We start from the raw sequence: 25,355 nt of genomic DNA, 5'->3' as shown, positions 1-25,355 counted from the left end.
CCGCTTCCTGCCACGCGCGTCCGCCGGCCGCGGCGCCTCGCCGCGCCGCGCCGCGCCGCTTACGCCGACACCACAAGCCCCGGCATGCAGCGGGGTTCCTGGGGCCTGTCGGGAAGCAGCCGTCGCGCCGGGCACGCTGGGACTGGCGGTGTGCGTCTTCGCAGACTTGGTAACGCGAGAGCGCGTGGTGAGAGTGTGTCACGTCTCTGGAGACGGGGACGGTGCGGTCCCACGAAGAAACTGAGGCAAGCGCGAAGCGTCGAGTGCGCGCGTGGCCCTGAGGGCAGGCGGAGACCCTGGTGGCTCCCATACGCGTAACAGCACTCACTGCTCTTTGACGTTAGTGAATAGAACGTAAGCTACTTGGAGCAGGGACCTTGTCCCAGCGTCGACCGCGGCGCCCGTCACCTCGTAGGTCTCAATCATTACCTGCTGAGTAGGGCGCGTGCTGGTGGGGCTTACCGAGCACCCTCGCTGGTTGAGTCATTAAGCAAACCCGGAGGCCTGTCGTGGGTGTGGGATCCCTTCCGTCTGAGAACGAATGGGATGAGTTTCTGGAGAGACTTGGCCCGAGAAGGGCCGGGGCAGCTCGGGAAGTAGTCTGCCTCACGGAAGAATTCAGGAAGGCCTCCTGGGAGAGTACCTTTGTGCCGAGCCTTGATGGATTCTGGCGAGAAGGAATGAGGGAAAAGGGTGTTCCAGGTTGAGGAGACTGTTGTGGACAAGGCATGGCGGTGTGATTGCCCAAGATGAGTGGGAAAGGGGGATAAGGGGTAGGTCAAGGGATGCTGGGGCTGGGGGTTGGAATTTACTTTCAGGCATCTGTAGTCAGTAGGTATGATGTCATCTAAGAGAAATAGACTTCATGCTGTGAGCGTTTAGCGGGGTGAAGGTGGGCATGCCTTGTGGGATCAGGCAAGGTTTCACGGGGCTAAACCTGGACCAGGACAGGTAGAGTTGGAGGTACTTATGTGGCAAGATGCTTTTTTGCTTTTTAATTTAGGTGTCAACTATTTGGATTTTTCCATTCTCTCCCATTTCTAGCAGATAACCAGGTTTTGTAAATCCTTGGCTCAGAAAGTTGGACAGGACAGGAACTCTTTTTTGGAATACAAACCCCCTGGTGGAAAAATCAAAGGACTACTGGAAACAGGCTGGTAACTTCAGTGAAGTGGTCTAGGTGTGACATCACTTGATATCCATCCCCCACCCAAAAGGGGAAAAAGAAGACATTGACTGTTTATTCAGAGTCTGAAACGCAACCCATCTTCACTTCCAGGACCCACTGATGATCTCTTCTGGAGTTTTGGCCTGAAGCTAAAACTGGCAGCCCCTGGACTAAGTTCGGCATATAGACTAGATTCGATATTTAGCCATTATGCACCCTGCACCATATTGATGGTTACAATGTTGAAATATTTCGAGGGTAAATAGTATCATGGTAATTACAATAAATGTTACAATTAATAGAAATTTTAATATAAACTCATTGGTTTGTGTTAATAGTTGTAGGATGTCATTACCATTGACAATAGGCCTCCTGTTGTTTCCACATTATGACACAATCTGGCCTGTCACTGCAGGGACTGCAGCCGAGTTACATGTGTTAAAACACTAACTGCTTTAGGAGAGTCACTAGTTTAAAATACTTTTATTGGACTGGGTGCAGTGGCTCACACCAGGAATCCCACACTTTGGGAGGCTGAGGTAAGAGGATCACTTGAGCCCAGGAGTTCAAGACCAGCCTGGGCAACATGGCAAAACCCTGTCTCTACAAAAAAATACCAAAAGAATTAGCCAGGCATGGTGGCGCATGCCTGTAGTCCCAGCTACTGGAGAGGCTGAGGTGGGAAGATCCCTTGAGTCTGGGAGGTCGAGGCTGCAGTGAGCTGAGATCTTGCCACTGCACTTCAGCCTGGGTGACGACAGAGTGAGACCCTGTCTCAAAAAATAATAAAATACTTCTATCGTAAGCACATACATTAATTCTTCAGAAAATAGGTATGCAGTGTTTTATATTTATATATTTAAGATTTTATTATGGAATATCAGAAATATCCACCTAGAATGAGACAACAAAAATCTGGATGAATTTTCAATACTTTTAAGTATGATAAATGTAAATCTTGATATCTGCAGAAGAACAAACAAGAAATTTATTATAATAATGAATCCCAGCCTGGAACTTCTTTTGATACTGTTTAAGAATCAGCACAAAATAAAATTTATTATTTATAAGATAAACTTTATTACATAAAATCTATAGTAATCCCAACTACTCAGGAGGCTGAGACATGAGAATGGCTAGAACCTGTGGGGGTGGAGGTTGCAGTAAACTGAGATCTCATCACTGCACTCCAGCCTGGGCAACAGAGTGAGACTCTGTCTCAAAAAAAAAAAAAAAGAAAAAAGAAAAAGATTTGGAAGCTACTGTCAGAATTTTTAGCACCACTGTATAGTTAAGTGTAATTGAGCATTTCACACACATTTCCTAGAATTTCAAAGGGATTAATATTGATATGAACCCGCCATTCTCTTGTGGACTCACCTGTTAAACACCGGACGTACCCAAATGAGAAAACAGCTTTTTGAAAAATATGTAAATCAGAGGTATATTTAAAGTCATCATCTAAGAAGCTTCATTTTTTTATGTGAGTATGTTTTAATAATTAAAATGCAAATTTAAAGGTTTTTGAATATAATGGTTTTTGTTGATCTTATGACACTGGGAAACATTTAGTACACTGTATTGTCTTTATTGTGAGTAGACAAGAAAGAATTATATTTGAGATATAGTTCCATAAAGATGTAACATTGTGCCAAATAAGAAGATTGTCATTGGATTTTATACAGAAAGTGCTAATACAATTCTAGAGAGAGTACGGAGTTTCAGCCAAAAGTTTAGAAACAATGTGGATGTTTTAATTTGGCACTAAGTTATCAAATTCAATTTTGGATAAGTCAATAAGAGAACTCATGTTTTTCTTGATAAACTATATTTACTACCACACACCAAATAAATAGCAGAAATAACTAAATTAAGTAATGCAAATTGAACCTTGATGGACAAGCCTGCAGTGCTAGATCTGCAAAAGCAATGTGGAAGTCAGTAAGTTCTGCATTCAAATGCTCTACCCCTGAGCTATACCCCTTGTGGTGGAAGTCAGTCAGTTCTGTATGTTCACTGTAGTGGACACAAATGCGTTTGGGCCTTAATAAATGATAGTTTAATGGAGACATCAGTATTTATTTTAGAGTTTTTTTGTTCTGAGATGAAGTCTCGCTCTGTTGCCCAGACTGGAGTGCAGTGGCGCGATCTCAGCTCACTGCAACCTCCATCTGCCAAGTTTAAGTGATTCTCCTACCTCAACCTCCCGAGTAGCTGGAATTACAGGCATGCGCCACCACACCTGGCTAATTTTTGTATTTTTAGTAGAAATGGAGTTTCACCATGTTGGCCAGGCTGATCTCAAACCTCTGACCTCAAGTGATCTGCCCACCTCAGCCTCCCAAAGTGCTGGGATTATAGGTTTGCGCCACCGTGCCTAGCAGTATTTATTTTAGCTTTATAAGAAAACATGTTTTAGCTATTAGAGCTGACATTATTTCAATAAACTGTAAAGCAGTTGGACATATGTAAACAAAGGGAAGTTTGAAACAAGTGGAAGTTATTATGGATAAGAAAAAATAGGTATCCTGTTTAAAAAAAAAGTGAAGTATCAATTCTAAGAGAAAAATTATTGAATTTTCTAATAAATCAATGTATTTGATGACAACAGTGAAACATGTAATAAACTTTTAAGCCCTTTCAATTTGTTAAATCTTGACATAAAGCCTCCTGGTTTGTGAAGCTCCATGAATTGAGAGTGAACAGAACATAGTGAGTAAGCCAGTAAGTTAAAAGATATTTCAATAAGTGATTTTTGTGAGTTGGTCAATAGCAGAGATATTGAATCAGTTCTATATGTTCTTAGACTATATTATAAAGTCTATAGAATGTTTAATTGCTATTGATAAGAAACTGAGGATTCCACACTAAAAACAGTATCATTGATGTTAAGGAAATTCTCTACTTAATTCATTTAATGATTAGCCATTTAATGAGGAAGTTGCTGGAACAATTGGATGTTGCTTCCTATGTCAAATCATTACCCCATACGGGGTCAAGATCTAGTGACAACTGCATCAAAAGATTCATAACTTCCAAAAATCAAGAAATGATTTAGACACATTAGATCTGTCAAATTATTTTTGCTACAAGTTACATTGTCATTTTATGATATGTTATTTATTTAGAAATATATATGTTTTTAAATTTTTGATTTACATTTTGACCAGTTCAAGATGGCTTCTTGTTTTGTTTGTAAAATCTAGAGAGATCACATAAAACATAAAATCTAGATTTTTTACTTCTCTTGAAAGATCAGAAGACCCAACAACACTGGGCTAATATTCCTACATGCCAGAGATCAGCAAGTTGTGGCTACTTTTTTAAGATTGGTCAGCAGCTCTTTCTCTCCCCACAGTTACCACTTGTCCCTTGCCTCTTGCCTGGTCTCTAAGCATTTGAATTTGTGGCCTCTGCTGTAGTTTTAAGCCTGGGTTCTTGGCAGGATGGTGGCATCTTTTATTTCATTTACCTAAATAAGGAAATCAAGAAGAGAACAGGTTGCCTACTCACCCCCATGGTGAGTGTGTGTGTTTGTGTGTGTGAGAGAGAGAGAGGAAAGTGAGTTCTATTTTAAACATGCAGAGTTTGAGGTACCAGCAATTGATCAATCAGAAGTCCAATAAGCAGACCTGGTGCTCAGAGATGAGTTAGAATTAGAAGCATGTTAAGTCATTTTCCATGAGAGTAGATGAGATTTCCAAGGGAGAAAGCATAGAGAGACCAGATTTAAGGAAAGACACGGTGGGAGAGGGGGTCAACCATATTTAAGGGTGGGAAGGAGGAGGAACAGCCAGGTAACAAGACAATCTGATATAATAATTAGGTTGGGGAAGACAGTGGGTTGGGGGAGCTGGTTATTCTTTTGGCCAGTTTGGTGGTGTGTTGGTTAGGATATAAATTTAGCTGTTGGCCAGGCATGGTGGCTCATGCCTGTAACCCTAGCATTTTGGGAGGCTGAGGCGGGCAGATAATGAGGTCAGAGTTGGAGACCAAAAATTAGCCAGGTGTGGTGGCACACATCTGTAATCCCAGCTACTCAGGAGGCTGAGGCTGGAGAATTGCTTAAACCTGGGAGACAGGTTGCAGTGAGCTCAGATTGCGCCACTGCACTCCAGCCTGGATGACAGTGCAAGACTCCATCTCAAAAAAAGAAAGAAAAAAAAATTTTTGACTGTTGCTTCAGAGATTAAAAAAAAAAAAAAATCAGTATCATAAACCAGATGGAAGTCCAGGTAGCAGTACAGGTATGAAGCTTTCTGTCTCTTATTTCTCCACTCCCTTTTGGGTGGTGCTGTGGCCCACAAAATCCAGTATGGCCCATCGTCGTGTCTACATTTTGGCCGTTTGGAAGGTGAAAAAAAAGGGAGAGGTGGGACTACCTTTCTGTTAATGCACAACTTGGAAGTTGGACACATTGCATCGATTCTGTTCCTTTGGCTGTAACCTAGTCCCACTTACCTGAAAAGGAGTTTGAAAAATCTAGTCTTTATCCTGTAAAGTCACGGGCTGGCTACTGCCATGAAACAAGGGGAGAATGGGTATTGGGAGACAGCTCTCAGTCTGTCTAACAGGTAGTGAAGAGAAAGTGGGACTTGAAAAGGAGAAAGGGGAGGGAATATGGTAAACTTCTGGGATTGGACAAAGATAGCTCCCTGTGACTAGAAGAGTAAGGCTAGCAATAGAGCTATCGTTGGAGAAACTAGGCTTCATCACAGTTGTTAATATGTAGCAAATGCATGACGAACTAGACAGATGAAGGAAAATGGTGCCCTTCAGAGATAGAGGCCTTCCAGATTTCTGAGGTAGAAGCCCTCCAGGAGGAAGAAAAGAAAGGAAGGCAGGCAGGCAGGCATGTGGAAGCCTGACTCCCAGGGAAGAATTCAGGAGGCTTTTCCCCCCAGGGATCAGAGAATACCCAAGAAACATCCAGGGCATGGCTGATTGTGTCAGTCAAGGTTCTACCACAAACAGAACCACTAGGAGATGCATATAGTCGTCCCTTAGTATCCGTGGGGTTTTGGTTCCAGGACCCCCCAACCCTAGCAGCCCCATCCTCTGCAGATATCAAAATCTGCGGATGCTCAAGTCCCTGATATAAAATGATGTAGCATTTGGTTGTAACTTAAACACATCCTTTTGTATACTTTAAATGATCATTACTTACATCTAACACAATGTAAATGCTATGTAAATAGGTATTTGTATTTATATTATGTTTTGTTATTTTTCATTGGTTTTTAAAAAAACTTTTTTTTTCTTTGAGACAGTCTTGCTCTGTTGCTCAGGCTGGGGTGCAGTGGCATGATCTCAGTTCACTGCAGTCTCTACCTCCCAGGTTCAAGCAATTCTCCTGACTCAGACTCCCAAGTAGCTGGGATTACAGGCACCTGCCACCATGCGTGTCTAGTTTTTGTATTTTTAGTAGAAACAGGATTTCACCATGTTGGCCAGGCTGGTCTCGAATTCTAGACCTCAGGTGATCCACCCGCCTGGGCCACCCAAAGTGCTGGGATTACAAGCGTGAGACAGTGTGCCTGGCCTAAAAAATATTTTCAAACCGTAGTTGGCCGAATCTGCAGATGCAGAGCCCACAGATATGGAGGACCGGCTGTATATGTATCAGAGAGATATATATGGTAGAGAAATAGAACAAGAGAGAGAGAGAAAAAAAAGATGTATTTCAAGGAATTGACATAATATGATTGTGAAGTCTGGTTGGGCATATCTGAAATTTCATGCAGTAGGTCAACAGTCTGAGAAATTGGGCAGGAGCCAATCAGGTGCCCACAGGAAGAATTTCTTCTCCCTCAGGGAAACCTCCATTTTGCTAAGGCCTTTCAACTGATTGGATGTGGTCCACCCATGTTATTGAGAATAATCTTTTTTAAGGTAATTGACATCTACAAAATATCTTCAAGGCAACACCTAAGTTAGTGTTTGACTGAGTAACTGGTTACTCTAGCCTAGCCAATTCGACACAAAACTAACCATTACACTGCTTAACCCAAGTAGGAAAACCTGTGGCACAGGGTGTTAACATGGGAATTACACCAGATACTCATCCAGGTATTAGGTTTTAGATCTGAGAGATACCGAACAATTTATTTTTTTTCCTTTTCTGTTCTGGAAACTGATCTGTTTTTTTCAGTGCTGTTTTCATTACCTCTTCTGATCTTCTTATGAGGTTAAAAGTACAGAAAAGTTTAAAGATTAATAAAATGAACACTTGTATTCCCACCACACAGGATTAACAATAGTGAACAGATCATCTGTAGACAATGCTTGGTGCTTATGTGAATTTAAAAACTGGCTGTGTTAATTTTGTAACTGCTGTTTCAATTGTACGTTGCAAAAGAATTACTTTGAACATGCTTGAGAAAAAAATACTGGAATTTTTTGGCTCCTGTAACTGAAAAGTCAAAGGGTAGATCTAGCTTTAGGCAAAGGTGGATTTAGGCAAGGCTCAAAAACTGTTGTCAGACTCAATTTCTCTACACCTCTTTGCTTTCTTTCATATATGGGCTTCCTCCTTGGAGGGAGCCTCAGAAGTCCCAGGCTTCATAGTTTCAAGTTCAACAGAAAGAGCAGTTTCATCTTTCCACAGTTCTTAGAAAAGTCCTGAGACTGAGTTTTATTGGGTAAGTGTTCACCCCTGAAACATCTCTGTGACTGTATAAGATAGAATGAACTTGCCAGGCCTGAGACTAGCCTTACCCAAATCACATGGATTGAGAATGTGGGAGGGGTAGCTCTATCATGGAAAATTGATGTGCTGTTTCCATAAGAAGGAGGAATACCTGCTGGTGATAGCGACAGGAGGCAGCCATGTGCCCTGACAGATAGGGACGGGCACCCAGTGAAACCCCACCTCCAAGCCAAAGACAGCTGGAAGACTGAAAGCCAAGTTACAAGTTAAATCCTTGGACTGGATTGAGAACTTGTCTTTCTGTTTGGCGTACTTTCCTCTGATTGATCATCATCCTTCACCTATTTTACACATACCTACCCTTTCCTAATTGGTTTTTTACACTGTCATGCCTACATTCGAGTGATGTCTTCGTTTTAACCTTTTTTTGCATACTCACAAACCAATCAGCCTGCACTCCCCATCTTGTGCCTATAAAGACCTAAGACTCAGTTGGTAGAGATGAGATGGCCTGACTTCAGGGAAGACGACCTGCCCTTCCTGTCCCCTCTCCAGCTCCCCTCTCTCTGCTGAGAGCCGTTTTCATCGCTCAATTAAATTCTCCATCCTTCAGTTGTCCACCTGACCTCATTCTTCTTGGATGCTGGACAAGAGCTCCGGACTCACCAAATGCGAGTACCCAGAAAAGCTATCACAGCAGCCCTTTGCCTTCACTAGTGGAGGGCAGCTGCTCCACACAATGGGGCAAGGGGCTGAGCTGCTCACACACCCCAGTCAATGGATGGCAAAACTAAAGGAGCACTGTAATGCCCCCTCTGGGGCTTCGGGGTCACAGGCACCCTCACCTGGGCGTTGCCACGTTCCCCTTAAGATGACCCACCTGGTCAGGCTGTGACCTCACATAGAGCTTGCTCTTGTGTTGGTGCCTGGAGCATCTGGCCAGGACCTACACTCGCTCACTCACATGGTCCCTCCCACCAGGGGTTGAGTGGGGTCAGCCAATTAGAGGGGGTGCACCTTCCACAAGTCCAGCAAAGGGGCTGAGAAAAATCCTGCATCACTGGGTGAGCACACATTCCCACCATTGTGGGAACAGCAATGGATTTGGAGTCCAGCTGACTCACAATCCTTTCTGGCTTGCATATTTAATAGTGATATAACTTTACTCATTTAAAATCTCTGAATCTTAGGCCAAGTACAGTGGCTTATGCCTGTAATCCTAGCTCTTTGGGAAACCAAAGTGGGCGAATCATGAGGTCAGGAGTTCAAGACCAGCTTGGCCAACATGTTGAAACCCCGTTTCTACTAAAAATACAAAAATTAGCCGGGTGTGGTGGCACATGCCTGTAATCCCAGCTACTCAGGAGGCTAAGGCAGGAGAATTGCTTGAACCTGGGAGGTGGAGGTTGCAGTGAGCCGAGATCACACCACTGCACTCCAGTCTGGGCGACAGAGCAAGACTGAGTCTCAAAAAAATAAAAAAATAAAATCTTTGGGTCTCAGTTTTCTAATCTGTCAAAAGGAGGTAATAATATCCTTTTGGGGATATGAAGAGTAAATTAAATAGCACATATAAAAGCACCAATAAAAGCCTGGTCCAGAAAGCTCAACTTTGCTAATTGCCTTTATATTGTTAACCCAAGCCTCTTTGTGGCACTCAGAGGGAAGTCCACCTTTCTTGCAAAAAAAAGTGACTACTACCACTTGACTGCTGGGTACCATGTGTGTTGTTAGGTTGGACCTTTCTGTGGCCACGCCAGCTGCACAGCTCCAGGGGGCCAGCCACACAGACAGCAATGCACATGGCACACTGGGGAATGTGCCAGCAATCCCGCTCCACATGCACTCACTGACTATTCTCAGACTGGCACTGTGAAAAAGGTCCTGTAATTTTTTTTTTTTTTTTTTTTTAGGTGGAGTCTCACTCTGTCGCCCAGGCTGGAGTGCAGTGTCATGATTTCAGCTCACTGCAACCTCTGCCACCTGGCTTCAAGCAATTCTCCCATCTCAGCCTCCTAAGCAGCTGGGACTACAGGCGCATGCCACCACACCTGGCTAATCTTTGTATTTTTAGTAGAGATGGGGTTTCGTCATGCTGGCCAGGCTGATCTCAAACACCGAACCTCCAGTGATCCACCCGTCTCCGCCTCCCAAAGTGCTGGGATTACAGGTGTGAGCCACTGTGCCTGGCCAGAAGGTCCTGTTATTAACCCCATTCTACAAAGGAACCTTATAACCTAGGTTCAGGAATTTGCCCAAGGATTTTTAGCCATTAAGTAACATGAACAAATGGGAACCATACCCTTTGGGGATACTTCGCTGTGGCATTTTAAAAGTAACTAGTCGTAGGATACAGAATTACTGTAATCCTGCAATGGCAGAGGGCAGGGAGCTGTGAGGGAGGATAGACCATTTCATTTTGAAAAACTGTCTCCAACCACACATCCCCGGCTCCCACCCACCGCCGTGTAAAATGCTTACCAGAACCCCAGAGCTGAGAATATGACCAGCTGTCTCATTTACTATTCTTACCCTCTAGGAAAGGGGCAGAAAAGTAAACAGTCTGGAGTGTATTTTAACTCCAAATAATTTGAATCAAATATAGCAATTGTGAAATGTGTCCTATTGACAAGCTTTGGAACCACATGGTTTGTTTATTTACGAAGTAGATATGGTCTGAATGTGGTGGCAGAAGTTTCTTCTAGGGACCTGTCAAGGTACAAAGGGACTGTTTCTTGGATTTTTTTTCCTGTGAAATTAAATAGTGGTAATACTATGATAAATGCTTATTATTCTGGAAGGACTTCAGGCTCATTTGCTCCAATCGCCTTGGCCTCATAGAGCATTAGTAGTCTGCTGTCTCTTACTGTAGGATGTTTTTGCAACATTGGAACATCTCTCTAAAGGCTAAGAGTCCTCATAAAGTTGTTTACTTCAAAACTATCAATTTTAGATACTTTAAAAGAAATTTGATAAATCACAAACCCCATTTTCGATAGGCTTTCATGATAGGTTTTGCCAAAATTTGCAGTGGTTGTCTGTGGTCTTGGGCATTTAGATTTGGGGAGACATTTATTGTCACTATGTCTGAGCCAGGTCACTAGGCTGTGTGTGGTAACTAACATTATTCTCATAAGATATTCAGTACTCCTTGCTCAGCTTAATGGCAACCTCAGCTATCAAGAGTACAGCTGAGAGGAAGTCAAAGGAGATGCTCTGTAGCTTCCCAGGGCTCATACCCTTTACTCTTGAAAAAATTATTTCAGAACCTATTTGCTTCATAGAGGCACAGTTGAATGTATGTATAGACTATTTTCTGAGAAATAATTTGAATACCATCAAATTCACCAAAAGTGCACAATTCAGTGGCTTTTAATATAGTCACACTTTTTTTTTTTTTTTTTTTTTTTTTTGAGATGGGGTCTCGCTCGTCTCCTGGGCTGGAGTGCAGTGGCACGATCTCGGCTCACTGCAAGCTCCACCTCCCAGGTTCATGCCATTCTCCTGCCTCAGCCTCCTGAGTAGCTGGGACTACAGGCGCCTGCCACCACGCCCGGCTTATTTTTTGTATCTTTATAGAGATGGAGTTTCACCGTGCTAGCCAGGATGGTCTCGATCTCCTGACCTTGTGATCCACCCGCCTTGGCCTCCCAAAGTGCTAGGATTACAGGCATGAGCCACCGCACCTGGCTATTCACTCTTTTGTACAAACATCATCACTATCTAATTTCAAAATTTTTTGATCAACCCAAGATAAACCCCATATCCATCAGTAGTCACTATCCATTCTTTCTCCTCCCATCCCAATTTTCTGGCAACCACTAATCTACATTCTTTCTATGCATTTTCATTTTCTGAACGTCCCAGACAAATGGAATCTCATAATATGTGGTCGTTTTTCACTTAGCATAATGTTTTCAAGGTTCATTCATGGTGTAGCATGTATCAGCATTTCACTGTTTTTTGTGGCTGCATAATATGCCATCGTATGCACTATAGAATGGCACATGGCACTTATCCTTTCAGGGTTTGCTTCCACTTTTTAGGTATTATGAATAATGTCGGTATGAACATGCACACACAAGTTTTTGTGTGAATTATTTGCTTTCAATTCTCTGATATGTGTAGGAGTGGAATTACTGGGTCGTAAGGTAAATCTATGTTTGACTTTTTGAGGAACTGCCAACCGTGTTCGAAAGCAACTGCACCATTTTACATTCCCACCAGCAATGTAAAAGGGTTCCAGTTTCTCCATATCCTCGACAATACTTGTCACTGTCTGTTTTCTTATTATAACCAGTTTAGTGGATGTGAAGTGGTAACTCACTGAGGTTTTGATTTGTGTTTTACTAATGATGCAAAACTAATGATGTTAGACATATTTTTGTATGTTTATTGGTCATTTGTATATTTTGTTTGGAGAATATTCAAATCCTTTGTTGATTTTTAAATTGAGCTATTTGTCTTTTTATATTGAGTTGTAAGAATTCTTTATATATTCTAAATATAAAGTCCCTTAACAGATATGTGATTTGTAAATATTTTCTCCCATTCTGAAGATTATCTTTTTAGTTTCTTTTTCCTTTTTTTTTTTTTTTTAACATGCCCAGCTAATTTTTGTATTTTTAGTAGAGATGGGGTTTCACCATGTTGGCCAGGCTGGTCTTGAACTCTTGACCTCATGAACCACCCGCCTTGGCCTCCCAAAGTGCTGGGATTACAGGCATGAGCCACCGTGCCCAGCCATCTTTTCACTTTCTTAAGGGTAACCTTGGAAGCACAAAAGCTTTTAATTTTGAAGAAATCTGATTTATTTTTTCTTTTGTTGCTTGTGCCTTAGGTGTCATATCTAGGCGATTATTGCCTAAGCCAAAGTTAAGATTTACACCTATGTTGTCCTCTAGAAGTTTATAGTTTTAGCTCTTACATATAGATCTTTGATTCATTTTAATTTTTGTGTGTGGTGTGAGGTGGGGGTCCATCTTCATTCTTTTACATACGAATGTCTAGCTGTCCCAGTGAGAATTGTTGAAAAAACTATTCTTTCCCTCATTGAATTGTCTTGGCATCCTTGTCTAAAATCAGTTGACCATAAATGTATGGATTTATTTCTGGATTCTCACTTCTATTCTGTTGACTTATACGTCTGTCTGTCTTTATGTCAGTACCACATAGTCTTGATTATTGTACCTATGCACTATGTTTTGAAATTCAAAAGTATGAGTCTTCCAACTCTGTTCTGAGATTATTTTGGCTATTCTGGGTCCCTTGAATTCCATATGAATTTTAGGTTCAGGTTTTCAATTTCTGCAAAGAAGCCAGCTGGAATTTTTGTGGTAATTAATGAATATTGCCATTCTAACAATGTTAAGTGTTCTAATCCATGAACATGGATGTCTTTCTGTATTTATTTAGGTCTTCTTAATTTCTTTCAATTATGTTTTATAGTTTTCAGGGTCCAAAAGAAGTTTTATACTTCTTTTATTGAATTTATTCCTAAGTATTCTGTTTTCATGGTATTATAAATGGAATTGCTTTCTTAATTTAAATTTCAGATTGTTTATTGATAGTTTATAGAAATATAATTTATTTTTGTATACTAATCTTATATCCTGCAACCTGGCAGAACATGTTTATTAGTTCTAATTGCTTTTATGTAGATTCCTTAGAATTTTCTATGTATGAGATTATGTCTACAAATAGAGATAGTTTTGAGTCTTCCTTTCCAATCTGTGTGCCTCTTTATTTGTTTTATTTCTTTTTTTTTTTTTTGAGATGGAGTCTCGCTCTTGTCGCCCAGGCTGGAGTGCAGTGGCATGATCTTGGCTCACTGCAACCTCCACCTCCCAGGTTCAAGGGATTCTCCTGCCTCAGCCTTCTGAGTAGCTGGGACTACAGGCACGTGCCACCACGCCTGGCTAATTTTTGTATTTTTAATAGAGACAGGGTTTCACTACGTTGGCCAGGCTGGTCTTGAACTCCTAACCTCAGGTGATCGCCCACCTCAGCCTCCCAATCTTTTATTCTTTTTATTTATCTTTCTTGCCTAACTGTCCAGCTAGCACCACCAATACAAACTTCAACAGACATGGTGAGAGTAAACATCCTTACTGGTTCCTGTTCTTACTGGGAAAGATTTTAGTCTTTTGCCATTAAGTATGATTTTAGCTGTAGGCTTTTTATAGATATCATTTTAAGGTTAAGGAATTCCCCTTCTAGTCCTAGGTTTTTGAGTATTTGTATCTTGAAGCGCTGTTGAATTTTGTCAACTTGTTTTTTCTGACTGTTTTGCAATGATAATGAGTTTCCTTGCTGAGGATCTTTGCATCTATATTCATTAGCAATATCGGCCTGTAGTGACTTTTTTTCTTTGGATATCAGTGTAACACTGACCTCATAAAGTGTTGAGAGTGTTTTCTTAACCTTTTTTTTTTTTATGAAAAGTTTTTGAAGTACTGATATTAATTCTTTAAACACTTTATTGAATTCACTAATGAAGACTTTGGACCTAAATTTCCATTGGTGGGATTTTTTTATTACTAAATTAATCTCTTATAATACATGCATTCATTTTCCATTTTCTTGGGTTAGTTTTAGTAGTTTCTGTCTTTCTAGGAATTTTTCCATTTCATATAGGTTATGTATTTTTTTGGTGTACAGTTGTTCATAGTATTAGTTTATAATCTTTTTTATTTCTGTAAAGTTTGTAATTATGTCCCTGTTTCATTACTGGTTTTACCCATTTGAGACTTTTTAGTTCTTAATCAATCTAACTAAAGATTTTTCAATCTTGTTAATCTTTTCAAAGAATAAAATTTTTGATTCTGTTGATTTTCTCTATTTTTCTATTTTTATTTTATTTTCACTCTAATATTTATTATTTATTTCCTTCTGCTTGCTTTGAGTTTAGTTTGCTCTTACATTTCTAGTTTCTTAAGGTAGAAGGTGAAATTATTGACTTGAAATATTTCTTCATTTTTAATGCAGGCATTTATAGCTATAACTTTTTCTTTAAGCTCTGCTTTGATTGCACCTATACATTTTGGTATGTTGTATTTTTGTTTTATTCATCTCAAGTTATTTTCTTATTTTCTTTTTTTTTTAGACAGAGTTTCACTCATGTTGTGCAGGCTGGAATGCAACAGTGCAATCTCGGCTCACTGCAACCTCCACGTCCTGAGTTCAAACGATTCTCCTGCCTCCGCCTCCTGAGTACCTGGGATGACAGGCTCATGCCACCACACCTGGCTAATTTTTGTATTTTTAGTAGAGACGGGGTTTCACCATGTTGACCAGGCTGCTCTTGAACTCCTGACCCCAGGTGATCTGCCCACCTCGGCCTCCCAAAGTGCTGGGATTACAGGTGTGAGCCACCACGCCCGGCCCTCAAATTATTTTCGAATTTCCCCTGTGGATTCTCCTTTGACTCATTCATTTTTCTTCATTCATTTTTCTGTCGTTTTTTCATAATGAGTACTATCAATTGGCTTATACTGAAGCCCTTCCTTCCTGCCTGCCTTCCTTCCTTCCTTCCTTCCTTCCTTCCTTCCTTCCTTCCTTCCTCTCTCTCTCTCTCTCTCTTTCTTCCTTTCTTTCTCTCTTTCACAGAGTTTCACTTTTGTTGCCTAGGCTGGAGTGCAATGGTGTGATCTCGGCTCACTGCAACCTCCATCTCCCGAGTTCAAGCAATTCTCCTGCCTCAGCCTCCCAAGTAGCTGGGATTACAAGTGTGCACCACGATGCCTGGCTAATTTTGTATTTTTTTTTTTAGTAGAGACGGGCTTTTACCGTGTTGGTCAGGCTGATCTTGAACTCCTGATCTCAAGTGATCCACCCACCTCAGCCTCCCAAAGTGCTGGGATTACAGGTGTGAACCACTGCTCCTGGCCTGTTTTTCTTTCTTCTGACTGCTGAAAATCTGCTGTTGAACCCCTTTAGTGAATTTTTCATTTCAGTTATTATAATTTTTTAACTCCAGAATTTCTGACAGTTTCTCTCTTGTTGCCCAGGCTGGAGTGCAATGGCATGATCTCAGCTCACTGCAACCTCTGCCTCCCAGGTTCAAGCGATTCTCCTGCCTCAGCCTCCCAAATAGCTGGAATTACAGGTATGTGCCATCACACCCAGCTAATTTTGTATTTTTAGTAGAGATGGGGTTTCTCCATGTTGGTCAGGCTGGTCTCGAACTCTCGACCTCAGGTGATTTGCCCACCTCGGCCTCCCAAAGTGCTGGGATTACAGGCGTGAGCCACTGCATCTGGCCTAATTCCAGAATTTCTATTTTTAAAATAACTCTTTCTTGATATTCTTTATTTAATAAGATAGTGTTCTCATACTTTCCTTTAATATGTAGACATGTTTAACTTTAATGCTTTGTACATATTTAAAATTGATGATTTAAAAATCTTTTCCTAATAAATCCAGCACCTAGGTTTTCTCAGGAATAATTTCTGTTGATTCTGTTGATTTTTTCTCCTTGTGTATGGGCTGTACTTTTTTGGTTTTTATTTATTTTTTGCATGTTTAATAACTTTTTGCTCAAAACTGGACATTAATAAAATAGTATGTCAACTTTGGAAATCAGATTTCCCCCCCATCCCCAGGGTATATTTTTGTTGCTGTTTGTTATTTGTTTGTTTGTTTAGTAACTTACCTGCACAAATTCTGTAAACTGTATTCTTTGTTCTGTGTGGCTGCTGAAGTCTCTGTTTTAATAGCGTAATGTCAGCTAATGATTAGACAGATTTCCTGAAATACTTGAAACCAATAGGTCTCTTAATATTTGCTGAGAGGCTCTGTGTATGTGTTCAACACTCAGCATGCAGTTGACAACTCTGCCTTAGCCTTCACTTCCTGCTGGTGTAGATCCTCCAGGTCAGCCTGATGTTAGAGTTTAGGGTGTGCTCAGGTTATCCCAACCATGTGCACAGCCATGGGCATAAATATGTGCTCTACCAGTACAAATGGCCTTCTAGATTCACAGGAATATTTTGGAGCTTTTCCAAGCCCCTGTGGATGCCCATTTCCCAGTTTAAAAAAAAAAAATCCTTTTGGGTAACCTATTAATGGTCCCAAATATTACTCACTGCCTCAGGCAGTTGTGAAATTAAACAATTCCCTCTCAATGTTTTTGAGAAATGTCCCCGGGGAAACGCTTTTTGTGCTGGGTGAGCTCTGAGTTTCAACTCAAGTCAAATAAAGACAGCCTTGCAAGTGGGATCTTCCAGAGAACTTCCAGACAAGTCAAATAATAGGACTTCTGTTGGAATAGAGCATTGAAGGAACTCTGACCCTATTCTGCTTCCTCTAGAGACTGCCAGGCTGCTGGTATTCAAGGTAACTGCAGAACTAGGAAACAGGGAGAGGGAGAGGATAAAGCAGGACAAAGCTCACAGTTTTCATCATGGCTCAAATGTTTTTCCAGAATAGATGCTCCTAGACTGCTGCAAGCCTTTGGTTACTTTTCAGAGTTCTGAATATGTGATTTTGACCATTTTTGCTAGTCTTCATGTAGCTTTTTTTTTTTTTTTTTTTTTTTTTTTTTGAGACGGAGTCTTGCTCTCTCACCTAGGCTGGAGTGTAGTGGCGCATCTCAGCTCACTGCAAGCTCTGCCTCCCGGGTTCACGCCATTCTCCTGCCTCAGCCTCCCGAGTAGCTGGGACTACAGGCGCCTGCCACCACGCCTGGATAATTTTTTATATTTTTAGTAGAGACGGGGTTTCACCATGTTAGCCAGGGTGGTCTTAATCTCCTGACCTCATGATCTGCCTGCCACGGCTTCCCAAAGTGTTCATGTTGCTTTTATGGAGGAGAGAATTATCAGAGGTCATTACTCTGCTAATTTCACTGATGTCACTAACGTTACAGTTTTAACTTTTGTGGATATCTATCTTTTCAGGCAATGTCAGTTTAGTAATAGGGACAGGACGTTAGCCGAGGAAGACATCACTAGCAGTAAGAAGTGATAGCTGCCACGGGCTAATGTGGCGAATGCAGAAATAGCCTGGGCTGTTCCGTGCAGGGGTAAATGGTGGCTGTATATGAATTGCTCTTGAGTGTACTCATATTTAACCCAGGTTATATTTGTTTGCTAGGGCTGGGGTATTTTCTTACAGTTCTGGAGGCTCAAAATCTATGATCAAGGTGTCTGTGGGGTTGGTTTCCTCTGAGGCCTGTCTGTGGCTTGCAGATGACCCTCTTGCTACCTTTTCACATGGTCTTCCCTCTGTGCACATGTGCCCCTGGTGCCTCTCTGTGGTGTCCAAATTTCCCCTTCTTATAGGGACACTAGTCATATGAAATTAGGACCCACACTAATAGCCTCATTTTAACTTAGTCACTCCTTTAAACCCTATCTCCAAAATACAATCACATTCTGAGATACTAAGGGTTAAGGCTTCAACATATGAATATTATGGGGGCAAAATTCAGCCTGTAATACCAGTATATAATACTCATATTAATGTCCAGGTTTCAGTTTGGTACAGCTTGAAGGGAATTGTAAGGTGTATTTTACACGTATTCCATTCTCATTATACAAAAGTATATAATGATCATAGGGTGGACTCTGGGCTTCTAGAACAGCTAGTCTCAATAATAGTTTTTTCCTGCAGGGATGTCTGTTATGGGTGACAGTTATATGTGCAAGCAGTCCCTTGGGCCTCTGTACCACCTTCATTCCCTTTTCAGGAAACCACTTTAAAGGACAAATGAGAGCTCAATCTGATTTCTACAAAAGAAAACCATTACTATGAGCTTACTCACAGTGCACTTGACTATGATCTAGTCACGTATATGATTTTATGTATTTTGCAACATATAGTTAAATACTATTGGTTGGCTGGGCATGGTGGCTCATGCCTGTAATCCCAACACTTTGAGAGGCTGAGGTGGACAGACCACTTCAGCCCAAGAGTTCAAGACTAGCCTGGCCAACATGGCAAAACCTGTTTCTACTAAAAATACAAAAATTAGCTGGGCATGGTGGCATGCGCCTGTCATCCCAGCTACTTGGGAAGCTGAGGCACAAGAATCACTTGAACCCAGGAGGCGGAGGTTGCAGTGAGCTGAGATTGCACCATTGCACTCCAGCCTGGGCAATAGAGTGAGACTGTGTCTCATAAAAAATAAAATACTGTTGGTTTAGAAATTATACATATTAGAAAATCTTGGCTGGGTGCAGTGGCTCACACCTCTAATGCCAGCACTTTGGGAGGCCAAGGCTGGTGGATCACCTGAGGTCAGGAGTTCGAGACCAGCCTGGCGAAACCTTGGCTCTACTAAAAATACAAAAATTATCCAGGCATGGTGGTGCACGCCTGTAGTCCCAGCTAGTCGAGAGGCTTGAACCTGGGAAGCAGCAGTTGTAGTGAGCTGAGACCGTGCCACTGCACTCCAGCCTGGGCAACAGAGCAAGACTCTGTATCAAACAAAAAGAAAAAAGAAAAAAAAAGAAAAAGAAAATCTTTATATTCCTATATTGAGAGATAAATGAATGACTCAATGACTTGTACCACCAGAGCTGTTTTTGATGAACCATGGTGTCAACTTGTATCTGCCTTCCAGGAGTTCAGCTCAGGTGGGCAAAACCAGACAACCAACATGAACAGTGGAACAATCAGTGAATCAGTGCAAGGGTTAAATAAGCTAGCAATTAAAAACTGTATCACTGGTCTAAAGATAGAAGATCAAGTAGAAAATCAGTGTAAGAGGAAAGATATATGGAAACTAATGGCCTTCAAGGATTGGTTGAACAGCTGAACTGCAGGATGGATGGGAATGCTGCTGGATCCTTAGGACGTCTAGAACCAGAAACTTGGCCATTGCTGAGGTTCACTGCTTCTCATCGCTGCCGCTTTATACACACAAACTGCATTCTCTCCCACTGTTTTGTCTTCCTTCATAAAGCAGGAAATATAGGTGCTCATAATTTGTGAGTTTTAAGTCTTACTCTAGAGTTTACAAATGCAAATGCCTCTAGGTGCCAGGAAAGTGACATAAATAAGTGAAGCAAGCTGAATGTGCCAGTTCTGAGTGGTGGGGACTCTGGCAAACTGGAAACCCCATGTCCTGTCTCCAGAGTCAGCCATGACTCACTGCCTGTCTACTGCCAGGTAGGAATGTGGGCTTAGACTTTCAGATTTTTCCAAAGAAACCTGGCATCTAGATTTTCATGTGAATATTCTGATTTCTAATGCTGGCAATGAATTCAAACTAAAAACAAACACTGTGTTGTCCAAACAAAACACATTTGTGGGTTACATTTGACCTCTTGATCATGTGTTACTTTTGGAGTTAAATAACTCGAGGTCTGAAAATTGACCACTGAGTTTGGCCACATCAAGCTTATTAATGACTTTAACAAAGCCAATTTCGGAAGATGATGGGGTGAAGCCTGAGTAGAGAGGGTTCAGTAGAGAACGGGATGAGGAAGCAGCTATGACCTATATGGACAGCTCTTTAAAGGATTTGGCGTAGAGAGGAGCAGAGAATTGGGGTAAGAGCTGGAGAGCACAGGAAGTTGCTAGAGGATCTTAAAAGATAGGACAAATGACAGCATGTCTGTCAATGCTGATGGAAATAATCCACTACAGGGTGAAAACTGGTGCAATGAAAGAGGAGGATTATGCTAAGACATGAAGAATTTCATAGGCAGGAAGAAATGGGGACCGGTTTACAAATGGAGGGGTTGACCCTTGAAGGAGCCCTTGAAGCTGGTGTGTTGGAACAGGACAGCAGAATATATGGGGGCAGATGCCTGTAGATTTAGTGGCAGCAAGATGAGGGAATTCTCTTCAGATTGCTCTAATTTCTTGTGAAAGAAGAGGCAAGCTCACCATCAACTGAGAGTGAAGATGGAACAGGAAGGGACAGGAGAGGGTGTGATTCTGTCATCTTGGAGTAGGCCCACCTCTGGGGGGCTATCTTGGGGTGCTATGCCTTACTCCTCTTTTCTGAACATCATTAAAATGTAATTTTGTATTTTTGCATTTAATGCTATCCCATAGGCCCTGAAAGATGCCTAAAAGGCAGCCCTCCTCAGGTACCATTGTGCTGAGGTCTGCCACCCACATCTTCTTGAGACAGCCCCACTAAGACAATAAGAGCGTGTCCTGACCCATAAATGTGCCCAGGTTCCCAAACACCTCTGTCAGCCTGTGGTCTTGACTTTGAAGTAAAACCAGTCACCTGGTTGCTATTTCCCCAGCAACATTAACTGCTGGGGTGCAGAGTGAGGCAGGAGGAGAGTTAGACTTAGCCAGGGTTTGAGTTGTACCAGTCAGGTAGTGTAGAGGGAGGGGGACAAGTCATACTTTCCTACTTGTAGAGTAGTGTTTACTTTGCAGAGTACCTGTGAAGATTTGTAAATGCACACTTGGCTTCTGGCCTGGCACATAGGTATCCAGTCATTACTTGTTGAAGGACACGAATAATATATGTGAAATATCTGGCCATTAGAAGAAACTCGGAAGGGCTAACAGGATGTGTGAGAGACTGCTTCTGAGTCTTAATGGCCAGGCATTGTGCTGAGGCTGTGGGCCATGGAGGAGCTCCCATCTTGGCGCAGGAGAAAAAAATGTGGACACACCGCTACCGTGTAGTGTGATGATTCTAGGAATTAAGATATAGCAGTGGTAATTTAATCTCAAAATAATAGTGTCTTAACAGAAATAAACCCATGCATAAATGGTCGGTTGACTTTGACAAAGTGCCAAGTGCACACAATGGGGAAGGACAAGGGTGCTGGCACAATTGGACATCCACATGTAGAAAAAGGAAGTTGGATCCTATCATACCACATAAAAATCAACCCAAATGGAGTAAAGACTTAAATGTAAGACCTGAAATTATAAAACTACTGGAAGAAACATAGTAGAAATGCTTCATGATACTGGTCTAGGCAATGCTTTTTTTAGATTTGATCCCAGAAGCATAGGCAACAAAAGCAAAAATTGACAAATGGGATGATATGAAACTAACAAGCTTCTGCACAGCAAAGGAAACAATAGAGTGAAAACATAGCCTATGGAATGGGAGAAAATATTTGCAAACCATATATCTGATAAGGGTTAATATTCAAAATGTATAAGGAACTCAATAGCAAGAATAAATGACTCTATTAAAAATGAGCAAAGAAGGTGGCTCACACACCTGTAATCTCAACACTTTGGGAGGCAGAGGAGGGAGGATAACTTGAGTCCAGCAGCTGGAGACCAGCCTAGGTAACATAGCGAGACTCTGTCTCGACAAATAATAAAATGACTAGCCAGGCGTGGTGGCATGCACCTGTAGTCCCAGCTACTCGGGAGGCTGAGGCTGCAGTGAACCATAATTGTGCCACTATCCTGCAGCCTGGGTGACAGAGAGAGACCCAGTCTGGAAAAAAAAAAAAAAAAGACACAGGACATGAATATACATTTCTCAAAAGAAGACATACAAATGGCCAACAGGTATATGAGAAAATGGTCAACATCACTAATCGTCAGGGAAACGCAAATAAAAACCACAATAGTATATTACCTCACATCTGTTCAAATGATTATTATCAAACAGACAACAAGAGAAAAGGGAACTCTTGTACATTGTTGGTGAGAATGTAAATTAGTATGACCATTATGAAAAACAATATGACAGGCCAGGCACAGTGGCTCACGCCTGTAATCTCAGCACTTTGGGAGGCCAAGGTGGGCGGATCGCCTGAGGTCAGGAGTTCAAGACCAGCCTGGCCAATGTGGTGAAACCCTGTCTCTACTAAAAATACAAAAATTAGCCAGGCGTGGTGGTAGGTGCCTGTAATCCCAGCTACTCGGGAGCCTGAAGCAGGAGAACCGCTTGAACCTGGGAGGCAGGGTTGCGGTGAGCCAAGATCACACCATTGCACTCCAGCCTGGGCAACAAGAGTGAAACTCTGTCTAAAAAAAAAAAAAAAAAGAAACCAAAAAAAAAAAACACACACAATATGGCAGTTCCTCAAAAAACTAAAAATAGAACTCCCTATGACCTACCAATCCTACTGCTGGGTATAGATACAGAGGAAATGAAGTCAGTATGTGCAAAAGATATATCTGCACTCCCATGTTTATTACAGCACTATTCACAATAGCCGTGGCTGGGTGCGGTGGCTGATGCCTGTAATCCCAGCTGTTTGGGAGGCCAAGGTGGGAGGATCGCTTGAGGTCAGGAGTTCAAGACCAGCCTAGCTAACATGGTGGAACCCATGCTTGCACTAAAAATACAAAAAGTAACCAGGTATGGTGGTGCATGCCTGTAATCCCAGCTACTCGGGAGTCTGAGGCAGGAAGATCGCTTGAACCCAGGAGGCAGAGGTTGCAGTGAGCCGAGATCATGCCACTGCACTCTAGCCTGAGTGACAGAGTGAGACTCTGTCTTAAAAATAAAAAAAGTAAGTTCACAGTTGCCAAGATACTTATATGCAGAATCTAAAAAGTCAAATTCACAGAAGCAGAGAGTAGAAGGTTGGTTGCCAGAGGCTGGGGAAGGAATGGGGAGATGTGGTCAAAGGGTACAAAGTTTTAGTTAGACAGGAAGAATAAGTTTTTGAGATAAATTGCACAGGATGGTGACTATAGTTAATAATAATGTATATTTCAAAATTGCTGAAAGCAAATTTTAATGTATACTCACCACAAAAAATAAGTGAGGTGATGAATATATTAATTAGTTTGATTTAACCATTCCACAATTGTTATCAAAACACCACATTGTACCCTATAAATGTATACAATTAAAATTTGTCAAAAACAAAACAAAATCATAGTATCTTGGACAAGAAAGAAATTTCTTTCTTGGGCATCAGTCTGGATATGAGAAATCTCGGGTTGGTATGGCAGCTCCAGGATTATGAAGCAGCTCTTTCTAATGTCGCACCACCATCCCGAAGGTTGCCCTAAGGTGTCCCTAAGGCATCCCTAAAGTGTTACCTTCTTGTGGCCGAAAACAGCTCACCATCACACGTGCATTCTAACCAGCAAAGAGAAGAAAAGGAGACACCTGGCACAGTGGTTCCTTGCACTCTGGACATCACCCACGCACATCTCTTTGGCCAGAACTTAGTCCACTTGGCCATAAGGGAGGTTGAGAAATGTAATCTTTATCCTAGGCAGCCATGTGCCCGTCAAAAAATGGCAGGTTCTAGAACTAGGAGAAACTGGATATTTGGGGACAACCAGCAGTCTCTGGTAAGCTCTAACAGTCGTGGGAACAAAGTGATTTGGGAAAGTGGGGAGCAGAACTGTGGAGAGGGTGGAGAGGAAGATTAGGAAGACCTTGGAGAAGAGGGGAGAGTGAGTGCTAGTCAAGCGTAGAGAGCCATGCAGTCTAAGAGAGGAGGTCCAGAAGACTGCAGCGTGTCTGGTTCTGTGGTTCTCCCACAATCCCTGAATACACTTCTGCTCCTTTGCTCCCGGTGCTCCTTCTGTCTGGAATAATTTGTTTCCACACATGGAAATCCTTCAATGCTTAGCTCACAAGCCATCTACTCCATGGAGCCCTTCCTGATCCCTGACCACTGGGATCGCTTTCCCTACTCTGAATTCCTGGCATTGGGTTTCTTTTACAGTTTTTGTCTGATTTTTGCCATACTGGTCTCTTCATTCATCCATTCACTTATTTATTTATTTAACCTTCCCTCTCTTCAACATTAGATTTAAACCCCTTTTTAGATGTCTATAATAAATGATCACAAAGACACCGGGGCATCCCCAACGCAAACAGGGAAGATTCTTTTGGGTCAAGGCCCAACTCTGGTCTGACTTCCCCGTGGCTCTTCCGTGAAGCTGTAGCACTTTTTCCCATGGAGAGGTCAGGTCTCGTGTGTAAGTCCATAACTGCGTATTGTCCTGCGTTACTTCCTGTGTCTTGCCTTGTTTGTGAATCTCCCTAGTCGGGTCGTAAGCACCCAGAGGGCGATAGCCACTGCTTTCTTACACTTCTTTTCTACTGCCCCAGCACCCAGGGCACTTCCAGGCAAGCAGCTTTTCAGGAAAAGGGCCTTGGTGAGGGCAGCACGGAAAGGAGGAGAAAGTCCTGACTCAGTAGGTTTAGGGTGACGCCCAGGAGCCTCATTTTGTTTTGTTGTTTTTTCCTCCCTCCAGAGTCTCTGTCTCAATCTCTCCCTTCCTGCCCCGTGTCTAGTTTTTCACTTTCTCCTTTTTTTGGTGATAATATACCCACAACATAAAAATAGACTATTGGGGTTGGGTGCAGTGGCTCACGCCTATAATTCCAGCATTTTGGGAGGCTGAGGCGGGCAGATCAATCTGAGGTCAGGAGTTCAAGACCAGCCTGGCCAATATGGTGAAACCTGATCTCTACTAAAAGTACAAAAATTAGCCAGGCGTGGTGGTGGGCGCCTGTAATCCCAGCTACTTGGGAGGCTGAGGCAGAAGAATCCCTAACCCAGGAAGTGGAGGCTATAGTGAACTGAGATCGTGCCACTGCACTCCAGCCTGGGTGACAGAGTGAGACTCTGCCTCAAAAAAGAAAAAAAAAAAAAAGGGTCTACAGTTCTGTGGCAT

General features: G+C 42.1%; 1 long non-coding RNA gene across 2 annotated transcripts; it reads left to right on the top strand.

Moving 5' to 3' along the window:
• The first annotated feature begins 63 nt into the window (after positions 1-63).
• LOC103228099 (uncharacterized) lies at positions 64-5,412 on the top strand. 2 transcript variants are annotated; one of them, XR_012090558.1, is made up of 2 exons: positions 64-411; positions 1,045-5,412. It is a non-coding gene; the product is annotated as an uncharacterized lncRNA (long non-coding RNA). The 2 variants fall into 2 exon arrangements; XR_005242032.2 differs by having other exon boundaries at positions 84-773.
• Positions 5,413-25,355: the final 19,943 nt, after the last annotated feature.

The sequence above is a fragment of the Chlorocebus sabaeus genome, chromosome 22 (genome assembly GCF_047675955.1).
Source record: "Chlorocebus sabaeus isolate Y175 chromosome 22, mChlSab1.0.hap1, whole genome shotgun sequence".
NCBI lineage: Eukaryota > Metazoa > Chordata > Mammalia > Primates > Cercopithecidae > Chlorocebus > Chlorocebus sabaeus.
Note: the sequence above shows the minus strand (reverse complement) of the source record. Positions and strands in the feature narration are given on the sequence as shown.